The sequence below is a fragment of the Petaurus breviceps genome, unplaced genomic scaffold (assembly GCF_028583685.1).
Source record: "Petaurus breviceps papuanus isolate PSGF00001 unplaced genomic scaffold, PetGlider_PUasm1.0 220, whole genome shotgun sequence".
Classification (NCBI taxonomy): Eukaryota; Metazoa; Chordata; class Mammalia; order Diprotodontia; family Petauridae; genus Petaurus; species Petaurus breviceps.
This window is the reverse complement of record NW_027185876.1, coordinates 15383173-15400932: the sequence shown is the minus strand read 5'-3', so window position 1 is coordinate 15400932 and position 17760 is coordinate 15383173.

Genomic DNA, 17760 nt, shown 5'->3' with positions numbered 1-17760 from the left:
TAAAAATGTATTTGGGTTGTTGGAAACTTACACATTATAGGAAGGTTTCAGTTCTCTTTTTTTAATTTTTAATTTTTTTAAATTAATTTGTTTACTTTTAGTTTACAGGATGGCTTCAGTTCTCTTTAACAAAAAATTTAAAGCATAATTTAAAGAATTCTAGATAGAGAAACAGAACAAATCAATAGTGGGCTATTGTAGCAGCCATTGCTGGTACATTGAAATGATGCTGTACTTAATGCTAGTGACTTCCTTCGAAGACTCCCAACACATTATCCCACATGGATCTTGTTTGTACAGGCAGTGTCACAACTCCTGCTTCTTATTGGACATCTCAAACTGGATGACCTGTATGTATGTTATACTCAGCATGTCCAAAACAGAACTCTTTATTTCCAAGTCTTCCCCTCTGCCTAACTTTCCTACTCTCTCAAGGGCACCATCAGCCTACCAATCACTCAGTCTCTAAAACTCAACTCCTCACTCTCTCAATACCCATATCCAGTCTGTTGCAAGTTCTGTGGATTATACCTTTGCAATATTTCCTTCTCTCCACTGACACTTGCAACCACCCTGATGTAGGCCCTCATCACCTAATGCCTGGACTATTACAAAAGCCTGCTAATTGGTCTCCTTGTCTCAAGTCTTTCCTGACTCTAGTCCATTCTCCACTCAGCTGTACAATTGATCTTCCTAAAACAGGAGCTTGACCATGTTATCTGCCTATTCAATCAGCTCTATTACCTCTGAACCAAATATAAAATCTTCACTTTGGTTGTCAAAGACCTTCATAACCTGGACCCTTATGCCTTATTCTTTCAACAAACTTTATAATCCAGTGGCACAGACTTCCTTGCTCTTCCTGGCACAGAACAATCTCCTGACTCTATAAATCAACTCTGTGCATTTTCTCTGACTGCCCCTTATGCCAAGAATGCTTTCTCTCATCTCCGCTTCCTGATTTCTTGCAAGTCTCAGTTAAAAAATACCTTCTACAAAAAGCCTTTCCTGATCCTTCCCCCCCGCCCCCGCCTTAAAGCTAATGCCTTCCCTCTGTTGATTATTTCCATTTATCTGGTATATATCTTGTTTCTACATAATTGTCTGCATGTTTTCTCATGCAATTTGACTGTGAAATCCTCAAAGGTATGATCTGTTTTTACCTTTTTTGTATTCCCAGCACTTAGCATAGTGGCCAGCATATAGTAGGTGCTTAATAAATGCTTGTTATCCAACTTAACTGTGCCTAATTATTTGCATGTGGTCTCCCTCATTAGACTGTGAGACCCTTGAAGGCAGGGACTGTCTTTTGCCTTTCTTTGAATCCCCAAACTTAGCACAGTGCTTGGCACACAGTAAGTGCTTAATAAATGCTTGTTGACGACTTAGAATTACAAAACAAGAGATCAGCCTTAAGAGATAACCTCAAATCAAAGATAACCTAGTTCAATCCTTATGCTTTATCAAAGAAGAGCCTTAAGCTCTTCTCCAACTGAACCCTCACTCAAGTGATTTATTTGAGGTCACAGAGCAAGAATGCAAGATTGTGTCTCCTCATCCCAAATCTTGCCCTCTTTCCATTTCTATCACTCATCCTCCTACCCCCAGCTGAAGCCATGAGTTTGCATCTGGGCTCTGTCACCTGCTTGCCACTTCCCCTGATCAAGTCCCTTTTCCTTTGTGTCCCACAGTAATACTGGCACTGCCAACCTCGCAGGGTCCTGATGGAGAGAGTGCTTAAAGACTTTCAAGGGAGTTGTCACTTAGTGCAGGAAGCCTTCCTAGTCACTGTCACCAGCTGAGGTCTGAGGACAATTTGCCCCCTGAAATGTGTTTCCCTCTCGGTGTTCTCTCCAAGAGGCAGTGAAGCAAGAGGGGAGTTGATGTTTGTCTTACTGCCCATATGAGCTAGAATGGGACTGCCGTGTGGTGGCTGAAATCCTGGATTGTAAACAGCCAGATGAGCTGAAAGGAAGGGAAGTGGGCTGGGGTGGGGTGGGGTTGCCAGCAAAGGGGGATGGGGTGGGGTGGGGTGGAGGGGAGATGGAATAGGGCCAAAGAACATTTGGTTCAGCACAGGAATTGAACCTGAAAAGTGCCTGGGAGACAAACATGATCCAGCTGGTGACTTTTCCCCTAGTTTGCCCCTTTGTCGCTCCTTACTCCTCTCATCCCTGGGTCACCTACAGTTCATAATTTCCTAAGGTCCTCATCCACACCCACACACACATACAAACATTGAGCATTTATAGAGCACCTACTATGTGCAAGCTACTCTGCTAGAAACTGGGAAAACAACAATGAAAAACAACCCAAGATCTACAATCAAGGGACTTAAAAACAAATTATAAAAACAACAAGAAGAGCTAACAATTATATAGTGCTCTGAATCACATACATTTTCCCATATTATATCATATATACATATAATATTATTATCACACATATTATGTATTATCACAATTAATTGTATACTCCTTGAACATGAGAAGTATTACAGGACAAAAGGTGATGGCCAGGAAAAAAAACACTGCTGAAAAAAAAATTTGAGGAGGGAGCTCGAGAATGTATCTAGCTGAAGGGAATCAGGGAAGGCTTCATAGAGTAGGTGGTCCTTGAATGGGAGCCTTGAAGAAAGCAAATAACTTCAGTAAGTGGGGAAATGGAATACATATCTATACAATACCTACTATGTTACAGGCATGTGCTAAGTGCTTTTTCAAGTATTATTTTAATTTCACCACAACCCTGGTGCTATTATCCTCATTTTAATGATAACTAGCCTTTACATAGCATTTATTATGTGCTAGGCACTGTGTTAAGCACTTTATAAATATTACTCATTTGATCCTTTTAACACTTGGAAGATAGGTGCTATTATTATCCCCATTTTATAGTTGAGGAAAGTACAACAGGCAGAGATTAATTGACTTGCCCAGGGTCACACAGCTGAGACTGTATTTGAACTCAGGTCTTACTGACTCCAAGCCCAGTTGTCTGTTCCCTACACTACCACCTACAAGTAAATGCAGTTATGGAGGGAGCACTTAGAGTTCTCCTTGCACAAAAACTAATCCTGTTTAGCTGGAGCGTAAGTGTACATATAAGGGAGTCACATGAAAGGAACTGTAAATTGTAACTATGCAATTTTACCTATATATAAATATATATAAACAATTGTATGTGTGTGTGTGTGTGTGTGTGTGTATTGTAACTATAAAGCCCTATAGAGGGCTTCAAATGGGAACATAATGGATGATGCACTTTAACCACAGAAGCAAAAGGAAAATGCTTTTAGCCTTTTTACATACTAATATTGAAAATAACCATCGGGGATGAGCATATCCAGCTCATACATCACATATAAAGGAACAGAATTTGGAAAGGGCTTATGGATGCTAAAAAACACAATGACCCATCATGCCTGGAGAAAACTATTGACAAAACATGGCAGCCAGGTGATGGAAAACAGGTGCAAAATGAGGTCTTTGTTTTGCTTGGCTATATTTACTGGTTACAAGGGAATTTTTTTGATGAGGAGACTTATGTGAAAGATAGTGATTTTTAAAAACAAGAAAAGAAGAAAACAAGTGTTAACGAAACATTTATAAATACACAGAAGATAGCAAAAGGAAATTCAAACTGGTGAAATAGACAGAAAGGGTGGTATTGATATTTCCAAGCTAACTTTTTTTTAAGAGTTTACAAAGTAATTACTTTTTAAATCAATAACTTTTGTTTTTACATAACCTACACTTCACTCCTTCTTCACCATACTAGGAAGCCATCCCTTACAGTAAAGAAGTTTTTAAGAGGAAGAAAAATTTCAGTAAATTATCAATATATAGAAAAATGCTAATGTTATATTTTTTGTTTATACTTCCCCACCTCTAAAAGAAGCAAAATAAAGATCTTCTCAAATGTTTTCTTTGGGGTCAAACTTGGTCATTATGATTTTGAAACATTAAGTTTTTATTGTTTTGTTACTGTTTTTTCTTTCCATTTGCATTGTTACAGTCATTGTGTATATTGTTTTACTGACTCTGCTTACTTCACTTTGCATTTATGCTAATGTCTCCCTATCTTCCCTGTATTATTTATATTCATCATATTCATTGTTTCTGCCCAGTCATTTCCATTACATTCATGTACTACATTTTGTTTATCCATTCCCCGATCAACAGGCATTTATTTTGTTTCCAGAATTTGTTTTCTTCTTTGACTATCAGGTTAAATTTTTTAAAATAGTTTTGAGTGCTTTTTTATATCATTATATTTTCCCCAATATCCTTCAAAGCAAGCCATCCCTTAAAATGAATAGTATGTTTTGAAGAAAAGAAAGAAAAAATAAAGATGGAAAAAATGTACACTTAAAAAAAATCTAAAAATAAAATGTGTACTGTATGTCATAGTATATGTAATGTACTATACTTGTGGACTTCCCACCTCTGCAAAGGGATAAAATGGTAGCATCTCACATATCACTTCTGTCAAGCCTTGTATATTCTTTAAAATTTTGTAACACTCCCTTTTGATTTTTTTTTGTGGTGGTTATTCCTTCATTTATATTATTGTAGTCATTGTGTTTACTGTTTTCTTGACTTCGCTTACTTCACTCTGTATCAGTTCATGTAGATCTTTCCTTGATTCTCTGTATTCATCATGCTTGCCATTTCTTACAGCACAGTAATAGTGTGGTACATTCATGTACCACAAAAGTTTTAGTCATTCTCCTTTCAATAAGTATCTAATTGTTTCCAATTCTTTGCTATCAGAAGAAGTACTGCTATAAATATTTGGTGTATTTCTTCTTATCAATGGCTTTCTCAGGTTATATCCTAGTAACAATCTCTGTGTCAGAAGGTATGGACATTTTAGGCATTTTATTTGCATAATTCCAAATTGCTTTCCAAAATGATTCGCAACTTCATCAACAATACACTAGTGTGTCTACCTACTTATGATCCCTCCAACATTGACTGTTCCCATCTTTTGTAATCTACCTACTTATGATCCCTCCAACATTGACTGTTCCCATCTTTCCCAAACCATAGGAGGTAAAATGAAACCTCAGGGTTGTTTTGACTTGTATTTATCTTATTCTTAGTGATTTGGAGTATTCTTTCATGTGGTTAGGAATACTTTTCAATTTTTCTTGTGAGAACCATTTACATCCTTTGACCACTTATCTATTGGGGATCGACTGTGTGTGTGTATCTATAGATATACATACATATATGTATATGATAAATATATATATATATCAATTATTTATATATCTTGTGATCAAAACCTTCCTCTTTTATACTAAATGTTTTAATGCTCTCTATACAGAAACCCTTCAGTTTCAAGTAACCAAAATTATTTATTTTATTTTTTATTGTTGCCACTATCTCTTGTTTGGTTAGGATGAGAGGTATACTATCTGTTCCTCTTCTAATTTTTTGTAATATGATTTTAAATATTAATTTCGGGTATCCGTTTAGAATGCATTAAGGTATAAGGTGTTGGTCTAAGCTTCATTTCTGTCAGACAACTTTCTGGTTTTCACAAGTTTTTTTTTTATCAAAATGGGAGTTCTTTCATAAATGATATATATTTTCTAGTTTACCAAACACTGGCTACCAGGTTAAATTTAATATGTGTTTTGAAATAAATGAGCTATATATAGAGTATCATCATTACCCATACCTGGAAAGAAATACCTACCAGAACATACCAAACAAGGAGTTTTTCAGCCTCTATTTGAAGACCTACAAGGAGGGAAAACACACTACCACTCAAGATGACTTTTTCCACTAAGGAAGGCTCTAATTATTGGGATTGTTTCCCCTAACATCAAGCATAAATTTTCCACTTTCCAATTTTTGCCTATTTCTCTTAATCCTGTCATCGGACACACAGAAGAAGTCTAATCTCTTCCATGTGGCAGCCTTTTAAATAATTGATGGTAGCCATCATGTGCTAGCCATCAAGAAGTAAGACTTCTCTCCAGGTTAGACATTCCAAGCTTTTTCAATAGATCTACATATGATATCAACTCAAGGTCATTCGGGTTGCCCTCTTTTGGGTACTATCTAGATTGTCCTTGGTTTTCCTAAGACATAACACCCACCACCAAACACAGTACTCTAGATGAGATCTAACCAAGAGAAAGTGTAGCAGGACTTTTACCTCCTTATTATGTTCCCTTTAATACAGTTCAAAATTATATTAGCTTTTCTGGCTGCTACATTATATTATTGACTCCTAGTGAGTTTCCAGTCCTTTAAAACCACCAAAATATGTTTTTTTTTTAATGTACTTTGCTGTCTCGCCAGGTCTTTCCTATCTTGAACTTGTAAATTTGATCTTAAAGTCTGAGGCTAAGATTTTTACATTCATCCCCTTTGGATTTTATCTTACTAAATTCAACCCAATACTCCATACTGTTGGGATGTTTTTTGATCCTGACTACCATCCAGAATTAACTCTCCTTCCCACATTTCTGTCATCAGAAAATTTGGTCAGCATACCATTTATGCCTTTATCCAAGTCATTGATCAAAATGTTAAAGAGCACATTGCCAAACAAAAATCCCTGGAGCATCCTGGGAGATGCCTCTTGTCAAGTTCATAGAAAACCATTAATGACTCCTCTGAGCCCAGTCATTCAACCAGTTCTGGAAAAGTCAAATTGTGTTTTCATCAACCCTACATCACTTCATGTTTTCCACAAAAAAAAAATATGAGAAGCTCTATTCAATGCTTTTCTAAAATCTAGGTAAATGGCATCATTCCAATGATCTACAAGTTTAGTAAACTTGGCAAAAAAGGAATAAAGTGAACGTAACATGATCCACTCCTGATGATGTCATATTGGCCATGTGCAATCACTGTTCTCTTTTCTTTTGCTGTTGTTGTTCAGTTGTGTACAATTCTTCATGACCCCATTTGGGGTTTTCCTGGCAAAGATCCTGGAGTGATTGTCATTTCCTTCTCCATCTCTCTTTAGAGATGAGAAAACTTAGACAAACAGGATTAAGTGATTTGCCCAGGATCATACAACTAATAAGAGTCTGAGGGCAGATTTCAGCTCAGGAAGATGAGTCTTCCTGACTTCATGATTGACACTCTATCCACTATGCCATCTAGTTGCACTTCTCCCTTTTCTAGGTGTTCTCTAACCATCTCTATGATGACCTGTGTTTAAACTCAGTGATCCACAGTTTGAAGATTCTATCCTCTCCATGAATCCCCTATTTTTGAAAATCAGAACATTTGCCCTCATCTGGTCCTAGGGTACCCTTCTCTTTCTCCACTGTCTTTTAGATATCACCGATGGTATCTCAATAATGAAATCCACTGGTTCTTTTAATCCCTCTCACTCCTAGTAGTTTTTCAAAATAAAAAAAAAATTTTGTTGTTTCTGTTCTTGTTAACCTGAGTTTTCTTCACCATCCCCAACTCCTAGTGATTTTTAACACTTCCGACACCATGACATGCTTCTATAGGCAACCCCTGTGAGCTGCTTTTGCTTCCATCCTCTGCACGTCATTTTTACTTTGAAGTTGGTTGGTGAGTCCTCTGTGCATCCTTATGGGTTCCAGGAGAAAACTTTCCATGTCATTTATATCCCAACAGTTGGTGAGTCCTCTGTACATCCATACGGGTTCCAGGAGGAAACTTTCCATTTCTTTTATATCCCAAAATCATAGCCAGAATAGCATTTTCCCTTTGTGGATCCACCCCCTTTTTAAAGCTAAAATCAGCAAGTCAAGAACACATTAGCTCATCTTCTTTTTGTACAGAGAGTCTTTTAACAGATATCTGGATAAATGAAGTCCCCCATTAACACCATGTCATGAGCCTGTTCCAGGCTCAGGATCTGTTTCCTGAACTCGTGATCTATTTTCTCCTGGTGGTCTGTATGTAATGTATGCTGATAACAAAATTGCTGCTGTTTCTCCCTCCACTGAACTTTACCCAAATATTCCTTCCCATGCTTATCATTGGATTTTCTCACATGAGTATACCTTCTGAAAATATAATACTAGCTTCTTCCCTTGTCAGTCAACAAACATTTATTAAGCACCTAATATGTGCCAGATACTGTGATAAAACCTGAGGGTACAAATCGAAAAAAAAATAGCCTGTCCTCAAGGAGCTTATAATCTAATAGGGGAAGACAAGACATAAGAGGAAGCTGAAAAGGGAAGGGGAAAAGTACCCAGAATGAAGGCCATGATGGAGTCCATCCAAAGCAGAGCAACCAGCTGGGAAATGAAGAAACGGCTCAGCCGGGAAGCCTTTGGGAGGAGTACTTTATTCTGCCCTTCAGTCAGAGGGAGAGAAGACTGATGAAATCTTGCAGGATGAAGAGGTTCCTATGAGACGTGACAGAATCTAGTTCAAAGGAGTGCAACTGGGCGAGAAATGCCACCTTTCCCCCTATACTCTGTCTTCTGAATAATATTTAACCATCCAGAGCCATATTCCAGTTACACATTTCATCCCAAGAAGTTTATAACATCTCTGGTGTCAAATTTGACCCCTTTATATTGAGAACTCTTGTTTGCCTTGATGGTCACCTAACTTGGTGCACTGGGGTGTAGTCATCTGAGATCTGAGACCTTTGCGTAATTTGTCTCTATGAATACTTCAGTTCCTCAATTGATATTCTAGTTCTCCTGCTCAGTCTTTGTGACTTTGGATGAATCATTTAACTACTAGGCTCCCTTTTACTCATTTGCAAAATGAGGGAGAAGGGGAAAGAAAGAAAATATATTAAGCTGCTACTATGTAATAGGGACTCAGTTAAGCACTTTACAAATAAAATCTAATTTGATCCTCACAATAACCCTTTGAAATAGATGTTATTATTGTTATTCCCATTTTACAGCTGAGGTAACTGAGGGTAAGTGACTTACCCAGATTCACACAACTAATAAGTATGAGGTCAGATTTGACTCTAGGCCAGAGATCTTTCTGGTACCCCATTGTTTCACCAAGATTGCACTGGATAAGATCATTCTAAATATAGTGTGATCTTATTGATTTGTTTGGGGAGGCATTGGAGGGGAAGAGTTGAATTCTATTTAGTCATGATTTCTGCAAGAATTGGCAGAAATTAAAGGGCCCTTTGGCATTTTAGCTGGTTTCTCTGATTGGTTAAGGGGACATCTTAGGGTTTAGAGCTGCTTTAAGATGAAAGTATCCAGGATTCTAGTTTGTCCTGGACAGTTTTTGGTCTTCCATGCCATCCCCAAACAATTCCTCTCTGTATCTTTTTATTCCTGGTTGCTGAGTGATATTGACCTGCTTTCCCTACCCCCTAAATTGTCCACCTCATCCTTCTCTCTTGAGCACAGAAACCAGATTCAAGACAACAGGTATAAAATGGCAGCCCAATGGACCCATAAACTCTCTTAAGATAACAGTAGCTTACATATCTATGGTTTTTTGAGATTTACAAAGCCCTTTTCCTATAACATTGGAAGATATGCCAGTGGGAGTATAATTAAACACAGTTTGCAGATGAGAAAACTGGGATTTAAAGAAATTAAGCAACTTGACCAAGATTGCACAGCTAGTAAATGTCAGAACTGGATTCATATCTTCTTACTTTAGATCCTATATTTTTTTTTCCAGAATGATAGATTGCCTACTGTGGTTCATTTAAATCTCAGAAGAGACTCTAGGCAATCCAGTGCTGCATCCCTTTCACCCAGAAAAGTCGTCTTAAGTCAGTAGAATAGAAACTCTATTAGGAATGACATTGTTTTTTTTTTTCATTATATCCTTAGTGCCGAGCACAGTGCCATGCAGTAGGTGCTTAATAAATGCATGTTTATGTGTTGGAAAGGGTAAAATCATTGATGGTTGTGAGCTTAGTTTATCAGGAAGAAACAACTAGGTGGTAGAGTGAAGAGGGTACTACATCTGCGGTCAGGATAACCCAAGTTCAAATCCAGCCTCTGACACTTAATAGTTGAATGAGGCTAGACCGATAGCGTAGCCTGTGTCTGCCTAAGCATTTTTTAATCTGAACTAAAGATAGTACTTACTTCTCGGGATTATTATGAGACTAAATCCGATTGTATTTGTAAAGTGTTTCACAAATGTGTAAGTATCATACAAATACTAGGTATTTTTATTATTAGGAAAGATAAATGGAGAAGCAAGGCAACAATGTAGACTAAAATGAAGCATTAAAAATCATTTTCAGGGCTGAAGAAGGATGCCGGCAGAAATAAGGGGATAGGAGACAAAGATTAAGAGGGAAGAAATTAAAGAAAATCGATAAACACCACATTCAGTTCCTTCGCCCCAAGATTAAGTTGTGTTTAGAATATGTGTTTGATCCCACCTTGACTGGCTTGGAGGATGATCCCACCTCCCACCCTCAGCCAAGAAAAATTGAATTTCATCTTTTTTTGCCATTTTGGGTCAATTTGATGACTCAGAAGCAGCTGTACTGTAGTGGATAGTGAGCAGGTCTTGAGGCCAGGAAGATCTGGATTCAGGTACTACCTCTGACACATATGGCCTAATGTTACACAGTTCAAGTCAGTTATTCTCTCAATATTCTAGGCCAAGATTATGATTTCCAGAGAAGGTAATAAAATGTTACTTCTTCCTAGAGTTCCCTGCATCAAGGTGTAGTGACTACCCCTCAATAACTGTAGATTTTCATTGTTGTTGTTTTTCATGATTTCTCTTGCTATTAATCTTGGGACTTCTCTCCTTTGGATTCAGCTATGATTTTGTTTTGTCCAGTTCTATGAAATTGACCACTATTTGATTGATATAGTATCAAATCAACATGATCATCTCTTAAAGCTATTTTCATTTGCATTTCTCTGATTACTAGAGAATCTGAACATTTTTTTAAAAATAATTACAGTCTATAATTCCTCCTTCAAAAAAATTGCCTTCTTATATTCTCAGGTCATTTTTCCTTGCTGGACTGATTAATGCTCCAGAATCTCAGAATTTTAAAAGAACACAGATGACCATGTAGTCCAGTCTATACCTGAACTGAAATGCTTTCTGCACCATCACTGACAAGTAACCATTCAATCTGTAGTCAAAGACTTCACAGAGATAGGAGACTCTATTAAAAATCCCTAGACATATTTTACAGATGTCAGGTTTTTACCAGGCCTATATATAGAAAATAATTTTCCTCCTTTTTTTCACTTTCTTTTGGAGACTGTGTGCTTTGTCATGAAAAATCATTTAATTAATTCCTTTGGTACACAAACCCATCGATTCTGTCTCTGATAATTTATTTCATTTGTTCAATAAAATGTTATCTCCTATTTACAATGGAGATTCATTTTTCTTAAAGTCTTTAAAATACTTTTAGATTTAGATACTTTATCCAATTGGAGGTTATTATAGTATATAAGCCCATTTTTCACCAAACTACTTTTATTGAATAATTATTCTTTCCCCCAAGGAACACACTAATCTCTTATCCATATTACATTCTATTTATGGGTTCTCTATTTTGCTGCATTGATCTATTTTTCTATTTTTTTAACCAGGAACAGACTTTATAATTACTACTTCATAAAGCATTTTGAAATCTGGTAGGGTGAAAGCCTTTCAATAATTCTTATTTCATCAAAAGCCAAGAATTCCTTTTTTTTCTCACCCATCTGTTTTCCCATGTGAGTCGATTATGGCTTTATCTAATTCTATAGTAAAGAAGTGTAAACGACATTTAACAATGTGTGAAGTTAGAAAGTGTAGCTGAAAGAAGAAATCAATTTTGAAGGTACTCAGGGCTCCATTTTCAAGAAATAGAGGAAGATGTAAAATGATCAGAGTTACAGGTGGTATCATCGGAGCTCTGTATTCCACTCAATTATGCATTCAAATGAACTGCTAGATCTGATGCTGTGTATATTGTATGATAAGCATACCTTACTCAGGTTAAGCCCATCTCAACTGGGAACCTCAAAGATCATCTAAATTCAGTTTGTTCAAGGCAAGCATAACAGACAAGGAAAATGCATTCTTATAGTAAAACATTTGATAAGGACCTAAATAATTAGGAAAGGGAAAAGGGAAAACACTGTACACATTTCAGAAATTAGGCAGGCTCCTTTCCCACTCCCTATCTCTCCCCATTTCTCACACTCTCTCTCCCTACTGGGCCATCTCCAGTCATCCTGATATATATCCGGTCATTGAACCCAGATGGCTCTGGAGGAAACAGTGAGGCTGGTGACTTTGCATAGCCCTCTCTCACTTAAATCCAATTCACTTGTAAGTCATGGCATCATCTTCCTGGTGTCATGATCTTTATTCTTTGAGAAGAAAGGATAAACCACACACAACAACCCTCTCTCCCTAGATCCAGAAAGGTATCATCTCCAATGCAGGCATCCTTGCTTCAAGACTGCATCTGCTAAGATTGAGCACAGGTGTGACTCTGCTTTTGGAAACTATTTTTTCCTTGCTAAAAGAGCTATAGACGTGTGAGTTATTATTATGTATATGCTGTCAAGGCAGCCCTGAAAAGATAAGTAAGAACCCAAAGATCAGTCTGTCAAGGCAGCCCTGAAAAGATAAGTAAGAACCCAAAGATAAGTCTGTAGGGACCAAGAAAACCCATCAATTGAAAAAGTCCAGGGTTAAAACCCTATCTAATTCCAATTAGGAGCAACAGAGAAGTGAGCTTTGCCCTACTTGCCTCTTTATTGGCAGAGATTTGAGAGCTGAGGCTTGTTAAGGACTATTAAGGGGTGCCCTGAACTTGTCTTTTTGAGTTGCCATATTTTTCAGAAACACTGGACCCAGAGGATGCAGGAGGCCCTGAATGTGTCAGGAACAAAGTTCTCTCTGGGCTGACATAATTTGTTGTTACACCCAAGCTGTCCTTGGGAGACAACAGGCTCCAGCCAATCTGTGCCAGGCTGGGATAATTCTTATGTAGCAGACCCTCCTATCTTTATAGTCTGGTGCTTCCCAAAGAAAAAGAAAGAGATTTTTGCCATAGCCTTGCTCCTCCCCATGGGGACTGGTCTTGTCTTTTTTCCCACCTTTGTTGCACTGTTCCACCTCCATGTCACGCCCCTTCCTAGTAAACCCTCTGCCCTTTGTCCTCCTATTATAAAATTGTAAGCTTCTGTCAAGACTGAAAACCCTTTGGGTTCCACAATGCATGTTCATTTCTCTCGTAATAAACCTTGTTTTCACATAAATCTTGTAACATTGTGATTGTCTAGTGACATTTGGTGGCAGTGGCGGGCTATGATGAGAGAAAGGGACTCAAACTGGCCAGAGGGTTCAGATGCAGGGCTCAGTACCAGCATGGGTTTTGGTTTTGGTTTTGGGGGAGAGGGTTTTCCCTCACCTGTATCAGATCTCTTGTTTGTGGAGTTTCACTTCTCCACTCATCTCTGACTCCCCTCTCTTTGGGTTGTTCCTCATTTTAAGAGAAAGCGGGTTGTCCACAGTAAAGGGGTCAAAGGTAAAGCCTTGTTTGATTAAGGGTATCCCCAGCTAATGAGAATTTGAGAATCTGATTTGGCTAAGTGGACTGGATGTTTGGATAAAAGTTATCCTAGCTAGGACAGATTTGGGCTTAGTTGACCCTAGCTGGAAGACTCAACCAAAGGGGGCTTTGGGAGGAGCCCTATTATAGTTTATATAGTTATAGGTTATCCACCTTTGGGGTGGCCAAAGGGGTTAGGTTTTTGGCACCATTTCCAGGGTTCTGGCTGAGGTAATACAATCCAAGAGGGCACATTGAAAGTATGTGCCCTATACGGGTGTCTAGGTGGCACAATGAATAGAGCACCGGCCCTGGAGTGAGCAGGACCTAAGTTCAAATCTGACCTCAGACACTTAACACTTACTAACCCGCCATGTGACATTGCACAAGTCACTGGCTATCCCAATTGCCCTGCCTTCCCCCCTCCAGAAAGGAAGGAAGGAAGAAAGGAAGAAAGGAAGAAAGGAAGAAAGGAAGAAAGGAAGAAAGGAAGAAAGGAAGAAAGAAAGAAAGAAAGAAAGAAAGAAAGAAAGAAAGAAAGAAAGAAAGAAAGAAAGAAAGAAAGAAAGAAAGAAAGAAAGAAAGAGAGAAAGAGACCTAGTTCTCCTGGATGGCCAACTGCCTAGCATAAAGATAAGATACAGAGATGTGCATGAATTGGAAATACAAAAGTTAAGGGTAATTTTCATTGTTGTCATTTTTGTTTGGGTGCGCACGTGTGCTCCCCATGAGTACTAACGTGTCCAAACATGGCTTTGTTCCCTTTAAGGGGACTTCCTCAGGCCAAATTTTCCCTGAAACCTGCAGGTATTTATGTGATTAGCAAAGATGTGCATTTTAACCTGATTTGTAGATCTAAAGTGTAGGCTCACAAGGACTTTTCAGCACTGCTGGGTTGTTGATCTGTTTGTGTTCCTTGTATCTGTGCTTATATATCTCTGTGTGTCTTGCTAGCTAATTTTTAGAAAGCATTTGTTCTCTTCCTTCACATTTCTGAACTGTGGTCAAGTTCTACCTCCCTCACCTCTCTCCCCATGACTGGTTTATTGTTTTACAGCTAGAGAAGAAGGCCGTTTGACTGATTATAGAGAGACAGATTTGAGGGCTGTGTCAGGGAAAGTTTCAAGATCTGACTTTCAGAATTGGACTGGCACTTAACCCTTTCCTGGATCATGAAAAAGTGGAAAGTTTTTGTGTACCAGGGCACAACCAAATAGTAATTGAGTTTGATTGGAACATCTAGTTTGGTATTTGGGGAATCATATAAGTTAATACAGAGCACTGATCAATGTAAATACAACTTTTTGAATAGGTATGTGTACTTTGAAATTGTAAATCTTGCTATAAACTCTATGAGACTCTTATTCATTTTATCATAGATTTCTTTTTATCTTTCTTTTTTTTTTTTTTTTGCTTTTTGGAGGGCAATTGGGGTTAAATGACTTGCCCAAGGTCACACAGCTAGTTTTTGTGTTGAGTGTCTGAGGCCTGGTTTGAACTCAGGTCCTCCTGATTCCAGGGCTGGTGTTCTATTCACTGCGCCCCCTAGCCACCCCTCTCATAGATTTCTTTATTTGAATATCAAGAAATGTCTTACCTCTTATCCATAAGAGAGGAGCTTATTTCTAAAAGTAACTTGAAAATGCTTTGTTGCTATTTTTGTGCCAGAATTTGTTTGTTACTTGAACAGATCAAATTTTATAAGCTCTTAAAAGAATTCTGTAACGACTAAAAGTATCTTTCTTAAGCATGCGATTGTATCATTCGGTTTTTGAGATTCAGTCTATGGTACTATCCATTCTAGTACTATCCAGGACCATTCCATGCAATATTATCCTAGGTACTAGGAAACTAGAAAAATGCAAAATTGTTCCTTTCTTGCTCCTTAAAAGGTTGTTGGGAGCAAAACACTTCATAATCTGTTAAACATCATGTAAGTGAAACATGAAATACTTTAGGTTTCTCAAAAAAATCATGGTATATATTTGAAATTATGTTTTTGTTTTTAAATTACATTTATACTATATTCATTTCCAAATATTCCTTCTTCTCCCTTACCAAGAAAGCCATCCTCTATAACAAAAAGTCAGTAAGGAAATAGGAGAAAAATAACAAGTTCAGCAAAACCAAACAACATATCAACCCTGTCCAACAGTGTACATAATATGTGGATAGAGGGCTGAACCTGGAGTCAGGAAGACCTGAGTTCAAATTTGGCCTCAGACACTTACTATCTGTATAACCTTGGGCAAGTTACTTAACCTCTGTTTGCTTCAATTTCCTCTTCTGTAAAATGGGGGTGATAATAGCCCCTGTAATAGCAACCACATTGGTATACCCAGGATGACTACCAGCATAGGTCCTTAGATCTGCTTTACTAGGAAAGATAGATGTTCAAGGGGTCAGCATTCATTAGTTCAGGGGAAAAATCAACACCCTGAAGTTTAGAGAAAATCCAAACAAAGAGAAAAGGGAAAATACAAATAGAGAAATAAAGACCAACAGACAGGGCTTCTAACTGTCTAAGAAAGTAGCACCGATAAACAGACAGATCCAACTGTCTGACCAAGGCAATACATACACAGTTACCAGAGAGAGAGAAGCACCCATATCTGGGTTCTGCTTAAGGCACTGCTTAACAGCTACCCAGAGTCTCATCTGGTAAAATCACAAGAACACTCTTCCAATGAGTGAGCCCCAGTGCAAAATGCTAACCTCAGAGTATACATAGCTGTCTTCAGGGTCAGAGGGCATCACAACCCTCATGACCCGTTGCCTAGTAACAAGTAACAAAAGGTGTGGGCCTTCCTGAAGAACAAGGCTCCCCTAATTAAACTTCCCTAAATGGTCTCCACACAAAGTCTATGAATGGATGGGGAAGATCTTATATCCCATTAACATTACAGCATCTACCTCTAAAATCATTTTGAGGGTAATAAGATAATATTTGCATAGTCCTTGGCATGTAGTAGGAGCTATACAAATGTTAGCTATATCATACACCCATAGTCTCTCCCCTCTGCAACAAAGAGGGAGGGGATACATTTTTTCAGCTCTTCTTGGAAGCCAAGCTTGATCATTATAATTAGACAGCATTCACTTTCCTTTTTCTCTGCTGTTTTGTTTACATTGTTGTTGTTCTCTGGATTTTGATCATTTCTTAAAAGGCAATAATATTCCATTCTATTCACGTGTCATAAATGGTTAAGCACTTCTCTAGTTTCCAGTTCTTTGTTGACAAAAAAAAAGTGATAACTTGAATAGTTTGCTGCATTCGGTACCTTTCTTTTTGTCTCTCAACATCTTAGGGTATTTTTCAATGGCACAAATTTACTTCTAATCAGAGTAAAAATGTGATTCGTAATGATGCTTCTCCCTCCCTACCCCCTTCACTTTAACTTTGATGGCTGCTACAGCAGCTCTGAAAACCTGTTCATGGCATTGTAGCATTTTAAATTTTACAAAGAACTTTCCTCTCATAAAGACTCTGTGAAGTCAGTGTGCAAGTATTATTTTCCTATCATTTCTGTGAAGAAACAGAGGCTCAAAGAGCTAAGGAAATGACTTGCCCAAGGTCATATAGTCAATAAGGGATGATGCTGAAACTTGGACCCAGGACTTCTGACTCTAAGGTCAGTTATCTTTGTCCATAAGCCCAGAAAGTGGGTAGAGATCAGCACTCATCATCAGCAAAAGCCAGGACAAATGCACATTTCATTAAATGTGACACACAGGAGTCAGGCCCAAGATGTTTGCTTTGCAAAGGGTACCCATGCATCACGCTTGGGTTCCTGCTTTTAATCCAGCCCAGGTGCAGAATGGGCCTGGATTGTTTGCATAGCAAAGCTGCTTCCTCACAACCATCTCCGACAGAGTGGGGGCTCCCAGCAGGGGAGAGAGTTTAATTTCCAGAAACCTCCCAAGAGATGAGCTGGAGATCATGGTGCCATTCCCTGAATATGTATGAAAATTCCCTGATTTTGTGTCTGGTGTGTGTCTGGGAAAGAACGAGAGAAATTAATCATCTTTGGTGAGCTACCACCATTAGATTGAATTTATATGCTACAGGGGCAGGGGAGGGATGGGCCGCATGGCAGGAAGCTTCCCGCAGAACTCCAGATCTGAATCATTCCCCTTAAGGCACAGGCATAATGTGTTAGATAATAATGAGGAGGTTGTCTGAGAGGCTGGGGAGGGGAGGGCCCCTGAACCTGGCTCAGCAAGAAACTAGAGCATCCCTCCGAGATCTCTCTCCCTCTCCCTCTCCCTCTC